Source organism: Triticum aestivum, chromosome 2A (assembly GCF_018294505.1).
Source record: "Triticum aestivum cultivar Chinese Spring chromosome 2A, IWGSC CS RefSeq v2.1, whole genome shotgun sequence".
NCBI lineage: Eukaryota > Viridiplantae > Streptophyta > Magnoliopsida > Poales > Poaceae > Triticum > Triticum aestivum.
Window position 1 is genome coordinate 638,553,681 of NC_057797.1, and position 19,721 is coordinate 638,573,401.

Here is a 19,721-nt window from a genome sequence, read left to right on the forward strand (position 1 = left end):
GCTTGCAATAGAGGTTAATCATAAGTGGGATGCTTGTTCAAGTAAGAACAACACCCAAGCACCGGTCCACCCACGTATCAAATTATCAAAGTATCGAACGCGAATCATATGAACGTGATGAAAACTAGCTTGACGATATTCCCATGTGTCCTCGGGAGCGCTTTTCCTATTATAAGAGTTTGTTCCGGCTTGTCCTTTGCTACAAAAGGATTGGGCCACCTTGCTGCACTTTATTTACTTTTGTTACTTGTTGCTCGTTACAATCTATCTTATCACAAAACTATTTGTTACCACTTATTTCAGTACTTGCAGAGAATACCTTGCTGAAAACCGCTTATCATTTCCTTCTACTCCTCGTTGGGTTCGACACTCTTACTTATCGAAAGGACTACAATAGATCCCCTATACTTGTGGGTCATCACCTATGCATAGGGGTTGGCACATGCTTTCGTCGTGATTCTCCGGTAGAACTTTGGGGCACTCTTTGAGGTCCTTTGTGTTGGTTGAATAGATGAATCTGAGATTGTGTGACGCATATTGTATAATCATACCCACGGATACTTGAGGTGACATTGGAGTATCTAGGTGACATTAGGGTTTTGATTGATTCGTGTCTTATGGTGTTATTCTAGTACGAACTCTAGGGCTGTTTGTGACACTTATAGGAATAGCCCAACGGATTGATTGGAAAGAATAACTTTAAGGTGGTTTCGTACCCTATCATAATCTCTTCGTTTGTTCTCCGCTATTAGTGACTTTGGAGTGACTCTTTGTTGCATGTTGAGGGATAGTTTTATGATCCAATTATGTTAGTATTGTTGCGGGAACTTACACTAGCGAAAGTATGAACCCTAGGCCTTGTTTCCTATCATTGCAATACCGTTTACGCTCACTTTTATCATTAGTTACCTTGCTGTTTTTATTATTTCAGATTACAAAAACTATTATCTACTATCCATATACCACTTGTATCACCATCTCTTCGCCGAACTAGTGCACCTATACAATTTACCATTGTATTGGGTGTGTTGGGGACAAAAGAGACTCTTTGTTATTTGGTTGCAGGGTTGCTTGAGAGAGACCATCTTCATCCTGCGCCTCCTACGGATTGATAAACCTTAGGTCATCCACTTGAGGGAAATTTTCTACTGTCCTACAAACCTCTGCACTTGGAGGCCCAACAACGTCTACAAGAAGAAAGTTGTGTAGTAGACATCAAGCTCTTTTCTGGCGCCGTTGCCGGGGAGGTGAGTGCTTGAAGGTATATCTTTAGATCTTGCAGTCGAGTCTTTTAGTTTCTTGTTTTATCACTAGTTTAGTTTGTAAAAGAAAACTATAAAAAATGGAATTGAGTTTGCCTCATACGCTTCATCTTTTTAATATCTTTCGTGAGTATGATGGAAAGGAAAATTGTGCCAAAGTGTTAGAAGAAGAATGCATTAAAATGTTTGGCACTAAATATTTGAATGATGAGCATGATTGCAATGTTCTTAGTATGAATTCCTTGAATATCTATGATGCTAATGATATGCAAAGCCACAAGCTTGGGGAAGCTATGTTTGATGAAGATGATATTTTTACTCCCCCAAGTTTTGATGAGAAAATTTATTATGATGAATGCATGACTCCTATCTATGATGATTATTGTGATGACACGTATGATTTAAATAATAATGATAACAATGAAACTTGTCATCTTGATTTCAATTTTCAATCCCATGATAGTTACTTTGTTGAGTTTGCTCCCACTACTATTCAAGAGAAGAATTTTGCTTATGTGGAGAGTAATAAAAATTATATGCTTGTAGATCATGAAAATAATGCTTTAGGTGCTGGTTATATTGTTGAATTCATTCATGATGCTACTGAAAATTATTATGAGGGAGGAACATATGCTTGTAGGAATTGCAATAATATTAAGGTTCCTCTCTATGTGCTTAAAGTTTTGAAGTTATGCTTGTTTTGCCCTCCTATGCCAGTTGATTATTGTTCCCACAAGTTGTTTGATCACAAAATCCCTATGCATAGGAAGCATGTTAGACTTAAATGTGCTAGTCATATTGTTCATGATGCTCTCTTTGTGTTTCAATTCTTATCCTTTATGTGAGCATCATTGAAATCATCATGCCTAGCTAGGGGCGTTAAACGATAGCGCTTGTTGGGAGGCAACCCAATTTTATTTTTGTTCCTTACTTTTTGTTCCTGTTTAGCAATAAATAATTAATCTATCCTCTGTTTAGATGTGATTTTATGCTTTTAATTAGTGTTTGGGCCAAGTAGAACCTTTGGGAAGACTTGGGGAAAGTCTTGTTGATCATGCTGTAAAAAACAGAAACTTTAGCGCTCACGAGAATTGCTGCCATTTTTATTTTGAGAGTGCTATTTAGTTAATTATTTTTTAATATGATTAATAGATAAATTCCTCAGGTCCAGAAATTTATTTGAGAATTTTATGAGTTCCAGAAGTATATGTTTGATTCAGACTACTACAGACTGTTCTGTTTTTGACAGATTCTGTTTTCGTGTGTTGTTTGCTTATTTTGATGAATCTATGGCTAGTAAAATAGTTTATAAACCATAGATAAGTTGGAATACAGTAGGTTTAACACCAATATAAATAAAGAATGAGTTCATTACAGTACCTTGAAGTGGCGATTTATTTTCTTATACTAACGGAGCTTACGAGTTTTCTGTTAAGTTTTGTGTTGTGAAGTTTTCAAGTTTTGGGTAAGGATTCGATGGGCTATGGAATAAGGAGTGGCAAGAGCCTAATCTTGGGGATGCCCGAGGCACCCCAAGGTAATATTCATGGATATCCAAGAGCCTAAGCTTGGGGATGCCCTGGAAGGCATCCCCTCTTTCGTCTTTGTTCATCGGTAACTTTACTTGGAGCTATATTTTTATTTACCACATGATATGTGTTTTGCTTGGAGTGTCAATTTATTTTGTTAGGATTTTCTTTCTATTATTTAGAACAATGTTTTGCATCTTTTATTTCAATAAAAGTGGCATTGATAGCCTTTACTATGCCTATGTTACAAGTATACATGTTGCTGTTTGAAAATAGAAAGTTTACCGCTGTTGTAATAATTCCCTAGAAAATTCAGAATGTGATAAAATGTTGAAACCTTTTTCATATTAAGCTCTGATAAATTTACTACAGTGGTAATTTTGTTTCATAATTTTTGGAGCTAGGGAAGTATGGATGTTGCTGCATTCTTTACAGACTGTCCTGTTTAGGCAGATTGCTGTTATGTTTGCATTGTTTGCATATGTTTGCTTCTTTAATGATTCTATTTGAGGATAGGACTATTAAATATGCAGAGGCATTTAGTATTAAATGTTTAATAATAATTTTAGGGATTTGCTACAGTGGAGTATGATAAGGTTTTGGCAATGGTTTATACTAACTTATCTCACGAGTCCTTGTTGAGTTTTGTGTGGATGAAGCTTTTGAGGTTTAGGGAGACCGTGATATGAGAGGAATTAAGGAGACACAAAGGCTCAAGCTTGGGGATGCCCAAGGCACCCCAATATAATATTTCAATAAGTCTCAAGCATCTAAGCTTGGGGATGCCCCGGTTGGCATCCCACCTTTCTTCTTCAACAACTATCGGTTAGTATCGGTTGATCCTAAGTTTTTGCTTCTTCACATGATGTTTGCTATTCTTAGATGTCATTTTATTTTGCTTTGCTTGCTGTTTGAATAAATTATCAGGATCTGAAATTATTAATTGTTAGATAGTGTTCACATAGTTGCATAATTATTCAACTACTCATTGATCTTTACTTATATCTTTCAGAGTAGTTTGTCATTTGCTCTAGTGCTTCACTTATATCTTTTAGAGCATGGTGGTAGTTTTATTTTGAAGAAATAGATGAACTCTCATGCTTCACTTAGATTATTTTGGGAGTCTTAAATAGCATGGTAATTTTCTTAAAATCCTAATATGCTAGGTATACAAGATTAGTAAAACTTTCATATAGAGTATTGGATACTAAGAGAAGTTTGATGCTTGATGATTGTTTTGAGATATGGAGATGGTGATATTAGAGTCATGCTAGTTGAGTAGTTGTGAATTTGAGAAATACTTGTGTTGAAGTTTGTGATTCCCGTAGCATGCGCGTATGGTGAACCGTTATGCGATGAAGTCGGAGCATTATTTATTTATTGATTGCCTTCCTTATGAGTGGCGGTCGGGGACGAGCGATGGTCTTTTCCTACCAATCTATCCCCCTAGGAGCATGCGCGTAGTACATTGTTTTGATAACTAATAGATTTTTGCAATAAGTATGTGAGTTCTTTATGACTAATGTTGAGTCCATGGATTATACGCACTCTCACCCTTCCATCATTGCTAGCCTCTCTAGTACCGCGCAACTTTCGCCGGTACCATAAACCCACCATTTACCTTCCTCAAAACAGCCACCATACCTACCTATTATGGCATTTCCATAGCCATTCCGAGATATATTGCCATGCAACTCTCCACCATTCCGTTTATTATGACACGCTCCATCATTGTCATATTGCTTTGCATGATCATGTAGTTGACATTGTATTTGTGGCAAAGCCACCGTTCATAATTTTTCATACATGTCGCCCTTGATTCATCGCAATCCTGGTACACCGCCGGAGGCATTCATATAGAGTCATACTTTGTTCTAGTATCGAGTTGTAATCATTGAGTTGTAAATAAATAGAAGTGTGATGATAATCATTCATAGAGTATTGTCCCAAAAAAAGGCCAAATAAAAAAAGGAAAGGCCAAATTAAAAAAAGAAAAAGAAAGGCCAAATAAAAAAAAAGGGGACAATGCTACTATCCTTTTACCACACTTGTGCTTCAAAGTAGCACCATGATCTTTATGATAGAGAGTCTCTTGTTCTGTCACTTTCATATACTAGTGGGAATTTTTCATTATAGAACTTGGCTTGTATATTCCAATGATGGGCTTCCTCAAAATTCCCTAGGTCTTTGTGAGCAAGCGAGTTGGATGCACACCCACTAGTTTCTTTTGTTGAGCTTCCATAAATTTATAGCTCTAGTGCATCCGTTGCATGGAAATCCCTACTCACTCACATTGATATCTATTGATGGGCATCTCCATAGCCCATTGATACGCCTAGTTGATGTGAGACTATCTTCTCCCTTTTTGTCTTCTCCACAACCACCATTCTATTCCACCTATAGTGCTATATCCATGGCTCACGCTCATGTATTGCGTGAAGATTGAAGAAGTTTGAGAACATCAAAAGTATGAAACAATTGCTTGGCTTGTCATCGGGGTTGTGCATGATTTAAATATGTTGTGTGGTGAAGATGGAGCATAGCCAGACTATATGATTTTGTAGGGATAGCTTTCTTTGGCCATGTTATTTTGAGAAGACATAATTGCTTAGTTAGTATGCTTGAAGTATTATTATTTTTATGTCAATATGAACTTTTGTCTAGAATCTTATGGATCTGAATATTCATGCCACAATTAAGAAGAATTACATTGAAATTATGCCAACTAGCATTCCACATCAAAAATTATCTTTTTATCATTTACCTACTCGAGGACGAGCAGGAATTAAGCTTCGGGATGCTTGATACGTCTCCAACGTATCTATAATTTTTGATTGCTCCATGCTATACTATCTACTGTTTTAGGCAATATTGGGCTTTATTATCCACTTCTATATTACTTTTCGGAATAACCTATTAACCGGAGGCCCAACCCAGATTTGTTGTTTTATGCCTATTTCAGTGTTTCGAAGAAAAGGAATATCAAACGGAGTCGAAACGGAACGAAATCAACTGGAGAAGTTATTTTTGGAACGAAAGCCACCGGATAGACTTGGACTCCACGTCAGGAGATACGGGAGGTGCTCATGATGGTGGGGGGCGCCCCCCCTAGGGCGCACCCCCTGCCTCGTGGGGCCACCGTAGCTCCTCCGACGTACCCCCTGCACCTATATATACCTACGTATCGTAAAACGTCCAAAACGCACAATAGATGGGGAGTTCCGCCGCCAGAAGCCTCCATAGCTACCAAAAACCAATCTAGACCCTTTCCGGCACCCTGCCGGAGGGGGAAATCCTTCTCCGGTGGCCATCTTCATCATCCCGGTGCTCTCCATGACGAGGAGGGAGTAGTTCTCCATCGGGGCTGAGGGTATGTACCAGTAGCTATGTGTTTGATCTCTCTCTCTCTCTCTCTCGTGTTCTTGAGATGATACGATCTTGATGTATCGCGAGCTTTGCTATTATATTTGGATCCTATGATGTTTCTTTCCCCCTCTGCTCTCTTGTAATGAATTGAGTTTCCCCTTTGAAGTTATCTTATCGGATTGAGTCTTTATAGATTTGAGAACACTTGATGTATGTCTTGCCGTGGATATCTATGGTGACAATGGGATATCACGTGATTCACTTTATGTATGTTTTGGTGATCAACTTGCGAGTTCCGCCCATGAACCTATGCATAGGGGTTGGCACATGTTTTCGTCGTAATTCTCCGGTAGAACTTTGGGGCACTCTTTGAGGTCCTTTGTGTTGGTTGAATAGATGAATCTGAGATTGTGTGACGCATATTGTATAATCATACCCACGGATACTTGAGGTGACATTGGAGTATCTATGTGACATTAGGGTTTTGATTGATTTGTGTCTTAAGGTGTTATTCTAGTACGAACTCTAGGGCTGTCTGTGACACTTATAGGGATAGCCCAATGGATTGATTGGAAAGAATAACTTTAAGGTGGTTTCGTACCGTACCATAATCTCTTCGTTTGTTCTCCGCTATTAGTGACTTTGGAGTGACTCTTTGTTGCATGTTGAGGGATAGTTTTATGATCCAATTATGTTAGTATTATTGAGGGAACTTACACTAGCGAAAGTATGAACCCTAGGCCTTGTTTCCTATCATTGCAATACCGTTTACACTCACTTTTATCATTAGTTACCTTGCTGTTTTTATTATCTACTATCCATATACCACTTGTATCACCATCTCTTCGCCGAACTAGTGCACCTATACAATTTACCATTGTATTGGGTGTGTTGGGGACACAAGAGACTCTTTGTTATTTGGTTGCAGGGTTGCTTGAGAGAGACCATCTTCATCCTACGCGTCCTACGGATTGATAAACCTTAGGTCATCCACTTGAGGGAAATTTGCTACTGTCCTACAAACCTCTGCACTTGGAGGCCCAACAACGTCTACAAGAAGAAGGTTGTGTAGTAGACATCAATCACCCGAAGACCCGGGCATCTCCTCCGCGGGATGACCCGTTAGCATACCTGCAGACATAATGCTGTTAGCAGGCTTCTTCGTCGAACTCCTTTAAAAAGTTCGTTCAAGCACTTACTAAAAATGCCGCGCTGAAGCCGTTTATTCTCCTTCATGGAGTCCGCAAGCTGGGCTCGGACATCCTTCAGTTCCACGCCCAGCCGGATATTGGCATCTTGGAGATCATTTTTCTCTTGCCTGACTCGCGTCAGCACGCGCTCGCCAGCATTTCGCTGTCGATCATCACGCACCGTATCCGCCTCCATGGCCTCCGGATTCACTCCGGTGCCACCTGCAACATCTATTGTTAGGTGTGCATACATGCCGCATACTACCTGGTACCGATATTCTTTGCAATATACAAAAGAGTTACCAAGGGGACCCTTTTGGACTCCTTCAATGCGGCAACAGCGGCTTCCAGCTGGGCCTTGCACTCGTCCAGCTCTTGAGACAATTGGGAATTCTTCCCCGTAAGAACCTGCACAAATAATGATCCTTAAATCAGTTGCGTAAACTGTCTCAACTCTCAGGGGCTACTGATACATATAATCGTCAGATTTGCTTACCCGTACATCCCTTACATACTGATCCGTGTCTCTGGCTAGACCATTTTGAGCAGCACGGAGGTACGCGTCTCCAGAATTGAAGGCATCAAATGCCTCTGGTGAGAAGCAAGCGTCACGGAGTACGGCCCGACGACGCCTATGATTCATGGCGCTCTCCACTTCTGAATTTGTAGCGGATAGTCTATCTGCATCCTCTGTAGGAGGAGCATCCGGCGTCCGCCCTATGTTGGCTTCCGCCTCTATCTCCGGCCCTGGAGCCCGACTGGTGGAGGCATGATCGGCAGCCTCTCCGGATATACTCCGGTGAGCGTTTTTTCTATTAAAGAAGCATGGACGTCATTACATTTTGAGAAAGACGACAACCACGGAGCAAGGTTTTGTGTCATACCTCTGCGCCGGCGTCTCCGTCCTGACCGCCTTCCTTTTTGGCCTACCCGGCTTCGGTGCCTCTTGCTGGCGAGTTGCTGCGGGTTGGCACGGTGTCCCGAATGCCTTCCCTGTAAAACACCATGTGTACGGTAGGTGAAGTGTCTAAAAGGGGATCCTATTTTTGGAGTTGGGATTTTGGTTTTTCTTACGTGCGACGCAGGGAGTAGTCCGGGATAGTCGGCCGTTATGGCCACCATGGCGTCATCGCAGCTCAATTGATAGAATTGTCTGTCTATCAGCTCCACGAATATGTCCGGATCCTCTTTGAGTCCGGGACCGAGGGCCCGGTCAGGGTCCTCTAGTTGTGGAGATGGGTTGTTGACCTCCCTTACAGCTTTTTGCAGTTCCTATCGTAAAATGGCAAGGTGAGTACCTACGATGAAGAATGCGGGAAGAATGGGAGTAAAGAGGTATAACTCACCCAGCTTGGATGGTTGTACATGGAGAATCCATCCCGTGGCTTGATACGGATGAACTCCTCTTCCTCTCCCTTGAACAACTCGGACAGAATTTTTGCTAAAGCACCAGCAGAGTCTGGTCCCTTACGCCCGCAATGGGTGGCATCATCTTCCCCATTAAAACACCACAGGGGGTGCCCTCGATATTGAAGTGGCTGCACTCCCCGTGTTATGCATATTGACATAACCTCGATTATTGTCAATCCTGATTGAGCCAGCGCTTTAATCCGGTTCATCAAGTAAAGTACTTCTCCGTTGTCTTCCTCCTGGGGGCTCCATGGGCGCCAGCTTCGGTGTTTCTTCGGAGGAGCATTGTTGAACTCAGGAAGACCCCACCAAACAGGGTCTGGAAGGGGGACGTCATCCATATAAAACCACTCCGAAGGCCAGTCTTCAGACGTCTTCTTCGGAGTACCGGACAGGTATCCGGTTTCGGCGATGCACCATATTTCGGCTCCGCCCACTTGATAAAGTGACCCCTTCTGTGTGCGGGGCACAAGGCAAAATAACCTTTTCCACAGCTCGAAATGAGCCTCGCAGCCCAGAAATAGCTCGCAAAGGGCAACGTAGCCGACGATGTGTAATATGGAAGCAGGGGTGAAATTATGCAGTTGGAGACCGTAAAACTCCAGGAGCCCACAGAGGAACGGATGAATTGGAAATCCGAGTCCCCTTAGAAAGTAAGGAGCATGGCACACCCGCTCCCCCTTAGAGGGGCTGGGGAAGCTCTCCGCTTGCTCCCCACCATTATAGGTGGCGAGCCCGGCTCGGACGGGGACCATATACGCTAGAGGGAGAAATCCATGAGTCTGCAGATCTACTAATCGACTTTGTGGGACTGAACACCTCTCCCAATCACCGGGCTTAGGGCTACGGGGGCGGGAGGAGGAGCTGCAGTGGTCGACCATGTTGGAGCGGATTTTTCCGAAGCACGCTCCGATGGATTCTCGCCGTGGGAGGATGGTATGGATTGGAACTAAGAATCCCCATCCCTTTAATAGACAATTTATTTATCTGGCTAGGGGGCGAATGTAAAAATTCCCTAGCTCCTCGTGTTCGTTCGACGCGTGGAAGATAGCCCTTATTGAGCACAGAAGCCAAGAAGTCGAACATTTATGGGGCCGGACACTACTTAACAGACATTCAAGATTTGGAGAACAACCCACCTTGCAATGCTGAAGACAACACTGCGCACCGGACTCATCATCATTGAAGCCTGGTTCAGGGGCTACTGAGGGAGTCCTGGATTAGGGGGTCTCCGGACAGCCGAACTGTTGGACTATGAAGATACGAGATTGAAGACTTTGTCCCGTGTCCGGATGGGACTCTACTTTGCGTGGAAGGCAAGCTAGGCAATACGGATATGTATATCTCCTCCTTTGTAACTGACCTTGTGTAACCCTAGCCCCCTCCGGTGTCTATATAAACCAGAGGGTTTAGTCCGTAGGACAACATACAATCATACCATAGGCTAGCTTCTAGGGTTTAGCCTCTTTGATCTTGTGGTAGATCAACTCTTATAATACTCATATCATCAAGAACAATCAAGCAGGACGTAGGGTATTACCTCCATCAAGAGGGCCCGAACCTGGGTAAACATCGTGTCCCCTGCCTCCTGTTACCATTCGCCTTAGACGCACAGTTCGGGACCCCCTACCCGAGATCCGCCGGTTTTGACACCGACAAACACCCCCTAGCTATGTGTGTTTAATGATAATGAAATCTTATCTTCTTATGCAAAGGGTGTTTATAGTTACTACGATATCAAACAAATTGAAGAATTTGTTGCTTTTAAGGGTGCTTATGAAGTTGCTTCTTTGATTGAAAAGTATGATATTACTCTCTACGAATCTGAATTTTTTGACATACTTAAATATTGCTATGAAAACTATGCTCATAATGTCTATGTCAAAGAATTTATTGAAAGAATGACCGCAGCTTTGGAAGAAAATAATGATATGCATGAATCTATAGATAATTATGATTCCGATGATTTGATTAAAATATCCCTTGATGAACATGATGCTTGCTATTCTTGTGGCCATGATGCCAATATTTATGAAGATGAATTTGCTATAATTCCTTATGTTAAACATGAGGTCGTTGCTATTGCACCCATACTTGATAGTTCCTTTGATGAAAATCATGATTGCAATGATGTTATTATAAATTCTCTTAATGTCAATTGTGTTAATGATATGCAAAACCTCAAGCTTGGGGATGCTAGTTTTGCTATGACTACTATTTGTTGCAATGATCATGATTGGGGTGATTCTTCTTATGATCTTGAAAATTTATTTAAGCCCCATGATTAATATGAGATTGGTAATAATGTTTGGAATAATACTGAAAGTGGGTTTGGAAGAGTGTCAACTTTAGATCCCACATATTTGGAGAATGTTCAATCTTATGAAGTTTTTGATAAAAGTGGGTTTGGAGAGGTCATGACTTTAGTTAATGTTAATCCTACTATTTTGGAAGAGTGTCAACTTTTCATACATGTGGATCGTGTTGAGAATATGTTTTGTGATAGCTATATTGTTGAATTTGCTTATGATCCTACATGTAATTATTATGAGAGAGAAAAATATGGTTGTAGAAATTTTTGTGTCACTAAATTACCTCTCGTTATGTTGAGATTGCTATTGTTTCTTTCTCCTTCCTTGCATATGCTAGTCTTTGCTTGTCTTGATAATTTGTTTGCTTATATAATGCCTATGCATAGGAAGTATGTTAGACTTAGATGTGATTTTCATATGCTTCATGATGCTCCCTTTGTGTTTCAATTGCTATCTTTCATGTGAGCAACATTAAAATTATAGATGCCTAGCTTAATGGCTTTAAAGAATAGCGCTTGTTGGGAGGCAACCCAATTTTATTTTTGTTCTTGCTTTTCAGGTCATGTTTTGCATTGAATAAATCATCTAGCCTCTGGTTAGATGTATTTTTTGTGTGTTTTAATTAGTGTTTGTGCCAAGTAAAGCCTTTAGGATCTTCTTGGGTGATTGTTGTTAATCTTGCTGTAAAAAACATAAACTTTTATGCTTACAACATTAATTTTCATTTTTTACCAGCAAACGATAAAATACCTACTCCCCTTGCAGTAGATCAATATACAAATTTCTCAGGCCCTCCTAATTTTTCAGAATTTTTGGAGTTACAGAAGTATTCAAAAGTTACAGATTGCTACAGATTGTTCTGTTTTTGACAGATTCTATTTTTCATGTGTTGTTTTCTTATTTTCATGAATCTATGAGTAGTATTGGGGGGTATGAACAATAGAGAAGTTGGAATACAGTAGGTTTAACACCTTTTTATATGAAGAATGAGTTCATTATAGTAACTTAAATTGGTGGTCTATTTTCTTATATTAACGGAGCTCATGAGATTTTCTGTTGAAGTTTTGTGTTGTGAAGTTTTCAAGTTTTTGGGTAAAGATTTGATGGATTTTGGAATAAGGAGTGGCAAGATCCTAAGCTTGGGGATGCCCAAGGCACCCCAAGGTAAAATTCAAGGACAACCAAAAGCCTAAGCTTGGGGATGCCCCAGAAGGCATCCCCTCTTTCGTCTTTGTCTATCGGTAACTTTACTTGAGGCTATATTTTTATTCACCACATGATATGTGTTTTGGTTGGAGAGTCTTGTATGATTTGAGCCTTTGCTTTTTAGTTTACCACAAACATACTTGCTGTACACACCTTTTGGGAGAGACGCGCATGAATCGGAATTTATTATAATACTCTATGTGCTTCACTTATATCTTTTGAGCTAGATAATTTTGCTCCAGTGCTTCATTTATATCTTTTTAGAGCACGGTGGTGGTTTTATTTTATAGAAATTATTGATCTCTCATGCTTCACTTACATTATTTTGAGAGTCTTTTAGAACAGCATGGTAATTTGCTTTGGCTATAAAACTAGTCCTAATATGATGGGCATCCAAATGTGTATAATAAAAACTTTCATATAAAGTGCGTCGAATACTATGAGAAGTTTTATTCTTTATGATTGTCTTGAGATATGAAGATGGTGATATTAGAGTCATGCTAGTAGAGTAGTTGTGAATTTGAGAGATACTTGTGTTAAAGTTTGTGAATCCCATAGGATGCACGTATGGTGAACCGTTATGTGATGAAGTTGGAGCATGATCTATTTATTGATTGTCTTCCTTATGAGTGGCGGTCGGGGACGAGCGATGGTCTTTTCCTACCAATCTATCCCCCTAGGAGCATGCATGTAGTACTTTGTTTCGATAACTAATAGATTTTTGCAATAAGTATGTGAGTTCTTTATGACTAATGTTGAGTCCATGGATTATACGCACTCTCACCCTTCCACCATTGCTAGCCTCTCTAGTACCGTGCAACTTTTGCCGGTACCATAAACCCACCATTTAGGTTCCTCAAAACAACCACCATACCTACCTATTATGGCATTTCCATAGCCATTCCGAGATATATTGCCATGCAACTTTCCACCGTTCCGTTTATATGACACGCTCCATCATTGTCGTATTGCCTTGCATGATCATGTAGTTGACATCGTATTTGTGGCAAAGCCACCATTCATAATTATTTCATACATTTTACTCTTAATTCATTGCACATCCCAGTACACCGTCGGAGGCATCCACATAGAGTCATATTTTGTTCTAAGTATCGAGTTGTAATTCTTGAGTTGTAAGTAAATAAAAGTGTGATGACCATCATTATTAGAGCATTGTCCTAGTGAGGAAAGGATGATGGAGACTATGCTTCCCCCACAAGTCGGGATGATACTCTAGACAAAAAAGATAAAAAAAGGAGGCAAAAAAAGAGAGGGCCCCAAAAAACAAAAAAACAAAAAAAATGAGAGAAGGGACAATGCTACTATCCTTTTCCACACTTGTGCTTCAAAGTAGCACCATGATCTTCATGATAGAGAGTCTCCTATTTTGTCACTTTCATATACTAGTGGGGATTTTTCATTATAAAACTTGGCTTGTATATTCCAATGATGGGCTTACTCAAAATGCCCTAGGTCTTTGTGAGCAAGCGTGTTGGATGCACACCCACTAGTTTCTTTTGTTGAGCTTCCATAAATTTATAGCTCTAGTGCTAGTTTCTATTTTTTTTGCCTATTTTAGAGTTTTGCAGAAAAGGAATACCAAACGGAGTCCAAACGGAATGAAACCTTCGCGATGATCTTTCTTGGACCGAAAGCAATCCTAAAGACTTGGAGTCGAAGTCTGGAACTCCACGAGGAAGCCACGAGGCAGGAGGGCACGCCCCCACCCTCGTGGGCCCCTCGTAGCTCCATAGACGTACTTCTTTCGCCTATATATACTCTTAGACCCTAGAAACACCAGGGAGAGCCACGAAACCACTTTTCCACCGTCACAACCTTTTGTACCCGTGAGATCCCATCTTGGGGCCTTTTCCAGCGATCTGCCGGAGGGGGAATCGATCACGGAGGGCTTCTACATCAACACCATTGCCTCTCCGATGAAGCGTGAGTAGGTTACCACAGACCTTCGGGTCCATAGTTATTAGCTAGATGGCTTCTTCTCTCTCTTTGATTCTCAATACAAAGTTCTCCTCTATGTTCTTGGAGATCTATTAGATGTAATACTCTTTTGCGGTGTGTTTGTCGAGATCCGATGAATTGTGGATTTTATGAACAAGATTATCTATGAATATTATTTGGTTCTTCTCTGAATTCTTATATGCATGATTTGATATCTTTGCAAGTCTCTTCAAATTATCGGTTTAGATTGATCTTTCTTGCAATGGGAGAAGTGCTTAGCTTTGGGTTCAATATCGCGGTGTCCTTTCCCGGTGACAGTAGGGGCAGTAAGGCACATATTGTATTGTTGCCATCGAGGATAAAAAGATGGGGTTTATATCATATTGCTTGAGTTTATCCCTCTACATCATATCATCTTGCTTAATGCGTTACTCCATTCTTATGAACTTAATACTCTAGATGCATCCTGGATGGCGGTCGATGTGTGGAGTAATAGTAGTAGATTCAGAATCGTTTAGATATACTTGACACGGACGTGATGCCTATATTCATGATCATTGCCTTAGATATCTTCATAACTATGCGCGTTTCTATCAATTGCTCGGCAGTAATTTGTTCACCCACCGTAATACATGCTATCTTGAGAGAAGCCACTAGTGAAACCTATGGCCCCCGGGTCTCTTTCCTATTATATTACATCTCTTTTATATACATCCCATCTCGTTTACTATTTTGCAATATTTACTTTCCAATCTATACAACAAAAATACCAAAAATATTTACTTTACTATCTCTATTAGATCCCACTTTTGCGAGTGACCGTGAAGGGATTGACAACCCCTTTATCGCGTTGGTTGCAAGGTTCTTGATTGTTTGTGCATGTACTAGGGAAATACTTACGCTACTTTGTTGCATCACCCATTCCTCTTCAAGGTAAAACCAATGCATGCTCAAGAGGTAGCAAAAGGGAACAACCTATGTTGTCATTAAGGTTCGACCGATCAAGATCTTCATAGAATATGTAGGAACCAATATGGGCATCCAGGTTCCGCTATTGGTTATTGACCAGAGAAATGTCTCGGTCATGTCTACATAGTTCTCGAACCCGTAGGGTCCGCACGCTTAACATTCGTTGACGATATAGTATTATATGAGTTATGTATGTTGGTGACTGAATGTTGTTTGGAGTTTAGGATAAGATCAGGACATGACGAGGAACTACGGAATGGTCCGGAGATGAAAATTGATATATGGGATAATGGTGTTTGGTCTTTGGAAGGGTTCCGGAATTCACCGGAAGGGGTTCCAGATGTTTCTCGAAATGTTTGCATACGAGAACACTTTATTTGGGCCAAAAGGGAAAGCCTAGAAGGTTTTTGGGAAGCGCAAAAGGAAGTTTTGCGGAAGTCCAGGGGCCAGATGCCAGGGTCCCTGGCGTCTGGGTCCAGACGTCGGGAACCCTGGTGTCTGGCCCTGGAGTCCGAGAAAGACTCTTGCCTTCCGGATGAAACCGACTTTGTGGAGGCTTTTACTCCAAGATTCGACCCCAAGGGTCAACATATAAATAGAGGGGCAGGACTAGCACCCAAGACACATCAAGAAACACCAAACCGTGTGCCAGCAACCCCGTCCCCTCTACTTTATCTTCCATCATAGTTTTCGTAGTAATTAGGCGAAGCCCTACAGAGATTGTTCTTCACCAACACCGTCACCACGCCGTCGTGCTACCGGAACTCATCTACTAATTCACCCCTCTTGCTGGATCAAGAAGGCGAGGACGTCATTGAGCTGAACATGTGCTGAACGCGGAGGTTCCGTACGTACGGTACTTGATCGGGACGAATTGTGAAGGTGTACGACTACATCAGCCGCGTTGATAAACGCTTCTTCTTAACGGTCTACGAGGGTAGGTAGACACACTATCCCCCTCTCCTTGCTATGCATCTCCTAGATAGATCTTGCGTGAGCGTGGGAATTTTTTTGAAATTGCATGCTATGTTCCCCAACAATGGCATCCGAGCCAGGTCTATGCGTAGATGTTATATGCACGAGTAGAACACAATGAGTTGTGGGCGATAATAGTCATATTGCTTACCAGCACATCTTACTTTGATTCGGCGGTATTGTTGGATGAAGCGTCCCAGACCGACATTGCATGACTGCGTTCATGAGACTGGTTCTACCGACGTGCTTCGCACACAGGTGGCTAGCGGGTGTCTGTTTCTCCAGCTTTAGTTGAATCGAGTTTGACTATGCACGGTCCTTGTTGAAGGTTAAAACAACACACTTGACGAAAAATCGTTGTGGTTTTGATGCGTAGGTAACAACGGTTCTTGATAGAAGACCGTAGCAGCCACGTAAAACTTGCAACAACAAAGTAGAGGACGTCTAACTTGTTTTTGCAACGCTTATTGTGATGTAATATGGTTAAGACGTGATGATATATAAATTGTTGTATGAGATGATCATGTTTTGTAACAGTTATCGGCAACTGGCAGGAGCCATATGGTTGTCACTTTATTGTATGAAATGCAATCGGCATGTAATTGCTTTACTTTTATCTCTAAGCGGTAGCGATAGTCGTAGAAGCAATAGTTGGCGAGACGACAACGATGCTACGCTGGAGATCAAGGTGTTAAGCCGGTGACGATGGTGATCATGATGATGCTTTGGAGATGGAGATCAAAGGCACAAGATGATGATGGCCATATCATATCACTTATTTTGATTGCATATGATGTTTATCCATCTTATTTTGCTTAGTACGATGGTAGCATTATAAGATGATCTCTCACTAAATTTCAAGGTATAAGTGTTCTCCCTGAGTATGCACCGTTGCGACAGTTCCTCGTGCAGAGACACCACGTGATGATCGGGTGTGATAAGCTCTACGTTCACATACAACGGGTGCAAGCCAGTTTTGCACACGCGGAATACTCGGGTTAAACTTGACGAGCCTAGCATATGTAGATATGGCCTCGGAACCCTAAGACCGAAAGGTCAAGCGTGAATCATATAGTAGATATGATCAACATAGTGATGTTCACCATTGAAAACTACTCCATCTCACGTGATGATCGGACATGGTTTTGTTGATATGGATCACGTGATCATTTACATGACTAGAGGGATGTCTATCTAAGTGGGAGTTATTAAGTAATATGATTAATTGAACTTCAATTTATCATGAACTTAGTCCTGATAGTATTTGCATACCTATGTTGTAGATCAATAGCTTGCGCGATAGCTCCCTGTTTATTTTTGATATGTACCTAGAGAAAAATGATTTGAAAGATGATAGTAGCAATGATGCGGACTGGGTCCGTGATTTGATGATTATCCTCATTGTTGCGCAGAAGAATTATGTCCTTGATGCACTGCTAGGTGACAGACCTAATGCATGAGCAGATGCAGATGTTATGAACATTTGACAAGCTCAGTATGATTACTACTTGATAGTTTAGTGCACCATGCTTTACGGCTTAGAACCGGGACTTCAAAAATGTTTTGAATGACATGGAGCATATGAGATGTTCCAAGAGCTGAAAATGATATTTCAGACTCATGCCCGTGTTAAGAGGTATGAGACCTCTCACGAGTATTTTGCCTACAAGATGGAGGAGAATAGCTCAACCAGTGAGCATGTGCTCAGAATGTATGAGTACTATAATTGCTTGAATCAAGTGGGGGTTAATCTTCCAGATAAGATAGTGATTGATAGAGTTCTCTAGTCACTTTCACCAAGTTACTGGAACTTCGAGATGAACTATAATATGCAAGGGATGATGAAAACAATTCCCCGAGCTCTTCGCGATGCTGAAATCGGCGAAGGTAGAAATCAAGAAAAGCATCAAGTGTTGATGGTTGACAAGACCACTAGTTTCAAGTAAAAGGGCAAGGGAAAGAAAGGGAACTTCAAGAAGAATGGCAAGAAAGTTGCTACTCCCATGAAGAAGCCCAAAGCTAGACCCAAGCCTGATACTGAGTGCTTCTACTGCAAAGGAAATGCTCACTGGAAGCGGAACTCCCCCAAATACTTGGCGGATAAGAAGGATGGCAAAGTGAACAAAAGTATATATGATATACATGTTATTGATGTGTACTTTACTAGTGTTCATAGTAGCCCCTGGGTATTTGATACTGGTTCAGTTGCTATGATTAGTAACTTGAAACGGGAGTTAGAAAATGAATAGAGACTAGTTGAGGGCAAGGTGACGATGTGTGTTGGAAGTGATTCCAAGGTTGGTAAGATCATCATCGCACACTCCGTTTACCTTCAGGATTAGTGTTGAACCTAAAATAAATGTTATTTGGTGTTTGCATTGAGCATAATATGATTGGATCATGTTTATTGCAATACGGTTATTCATTTAAGTCAAAGAATAATTGTTATTCTGTTTACATGAATAAAACCTTCTGTGGTCATACACCCAAGGTGAATGGTTTACTGAATCTCGATCATAGTGATATGCATATTCATAATATTGATGCCAAAAGATGCAAAGTTGATAATGATAGTGCAACATATTTGTTGCACTGCCGTTTAGGTCATATTGGTGTAAAGCGCGTGAAGAAACTCCATGCTGATGGACTTTTGGAATCACTTGATGATTGCGAACCATGCCTCATGGGCAAGATGACTAAGACTCCGTTCTCCAGAACATTGGAGCGAGCAACTGACTTGTTGGAAATAATACATACCGATGTATGCGGTCCAATGAGTGTTGAGGCTCGCGGCAGGTATCGTTATTTTCTGACCTTCACAGATGATTTGTGTAGATATGGGTATATCTACTTAGTGAAACACAAGTTTGAAACATTTGAAAAGTTCAAAGAATTTCAGAGTGAAGTTGAGAATCATCGTAACAAGAAAATAAAGTTTCTACGATCTGATCATGGAGGCGAATATTTGAGTTACGAGTTTGGCCTTCATTTGCAACAATGTGGAATAGTTTCGCAACTCATGCCACCTGGAACACCACAGCGTAATGGTGTCTGAACGTCGTAACCATACTTTATTAGATATGGTGCAATCTATGATGTCTCTTACCGATTTATCAATATCGTTTTGGGGTTATGCATTAGAGACAAATGCATTCATGTTAAATAGGGCACCATCTAAATCCGTTGAGATGACACCATATGAACTGTGGTTTAGCAAGAAACCCAAGCTGTCATTTCTTAAAGTTTGGGGATGTGATGCTTATATGAAAAAGTTTCAACCTGATAAGCTCGAACCCAAATTGGAGAAATGTGTCTTCATAGGATACCCAAAGGAGACTGTTGGGTACACCTTCTATCTCAGATCCGAAGGCAAGATATTCGTTGCTAAGAATGGATCGTTTCTAGAGAAGGAGTTTCTCTCGAAAGAAGTGAATGGGAGGAAAGTAGAACTTGATGAGGTAATTGTACCTACTCCCGAATTGGAAAGTAGTTCGTCACAGAAATCGGTTCCAGTGATTCCTACACCAATTAGTGAGGAAGTTA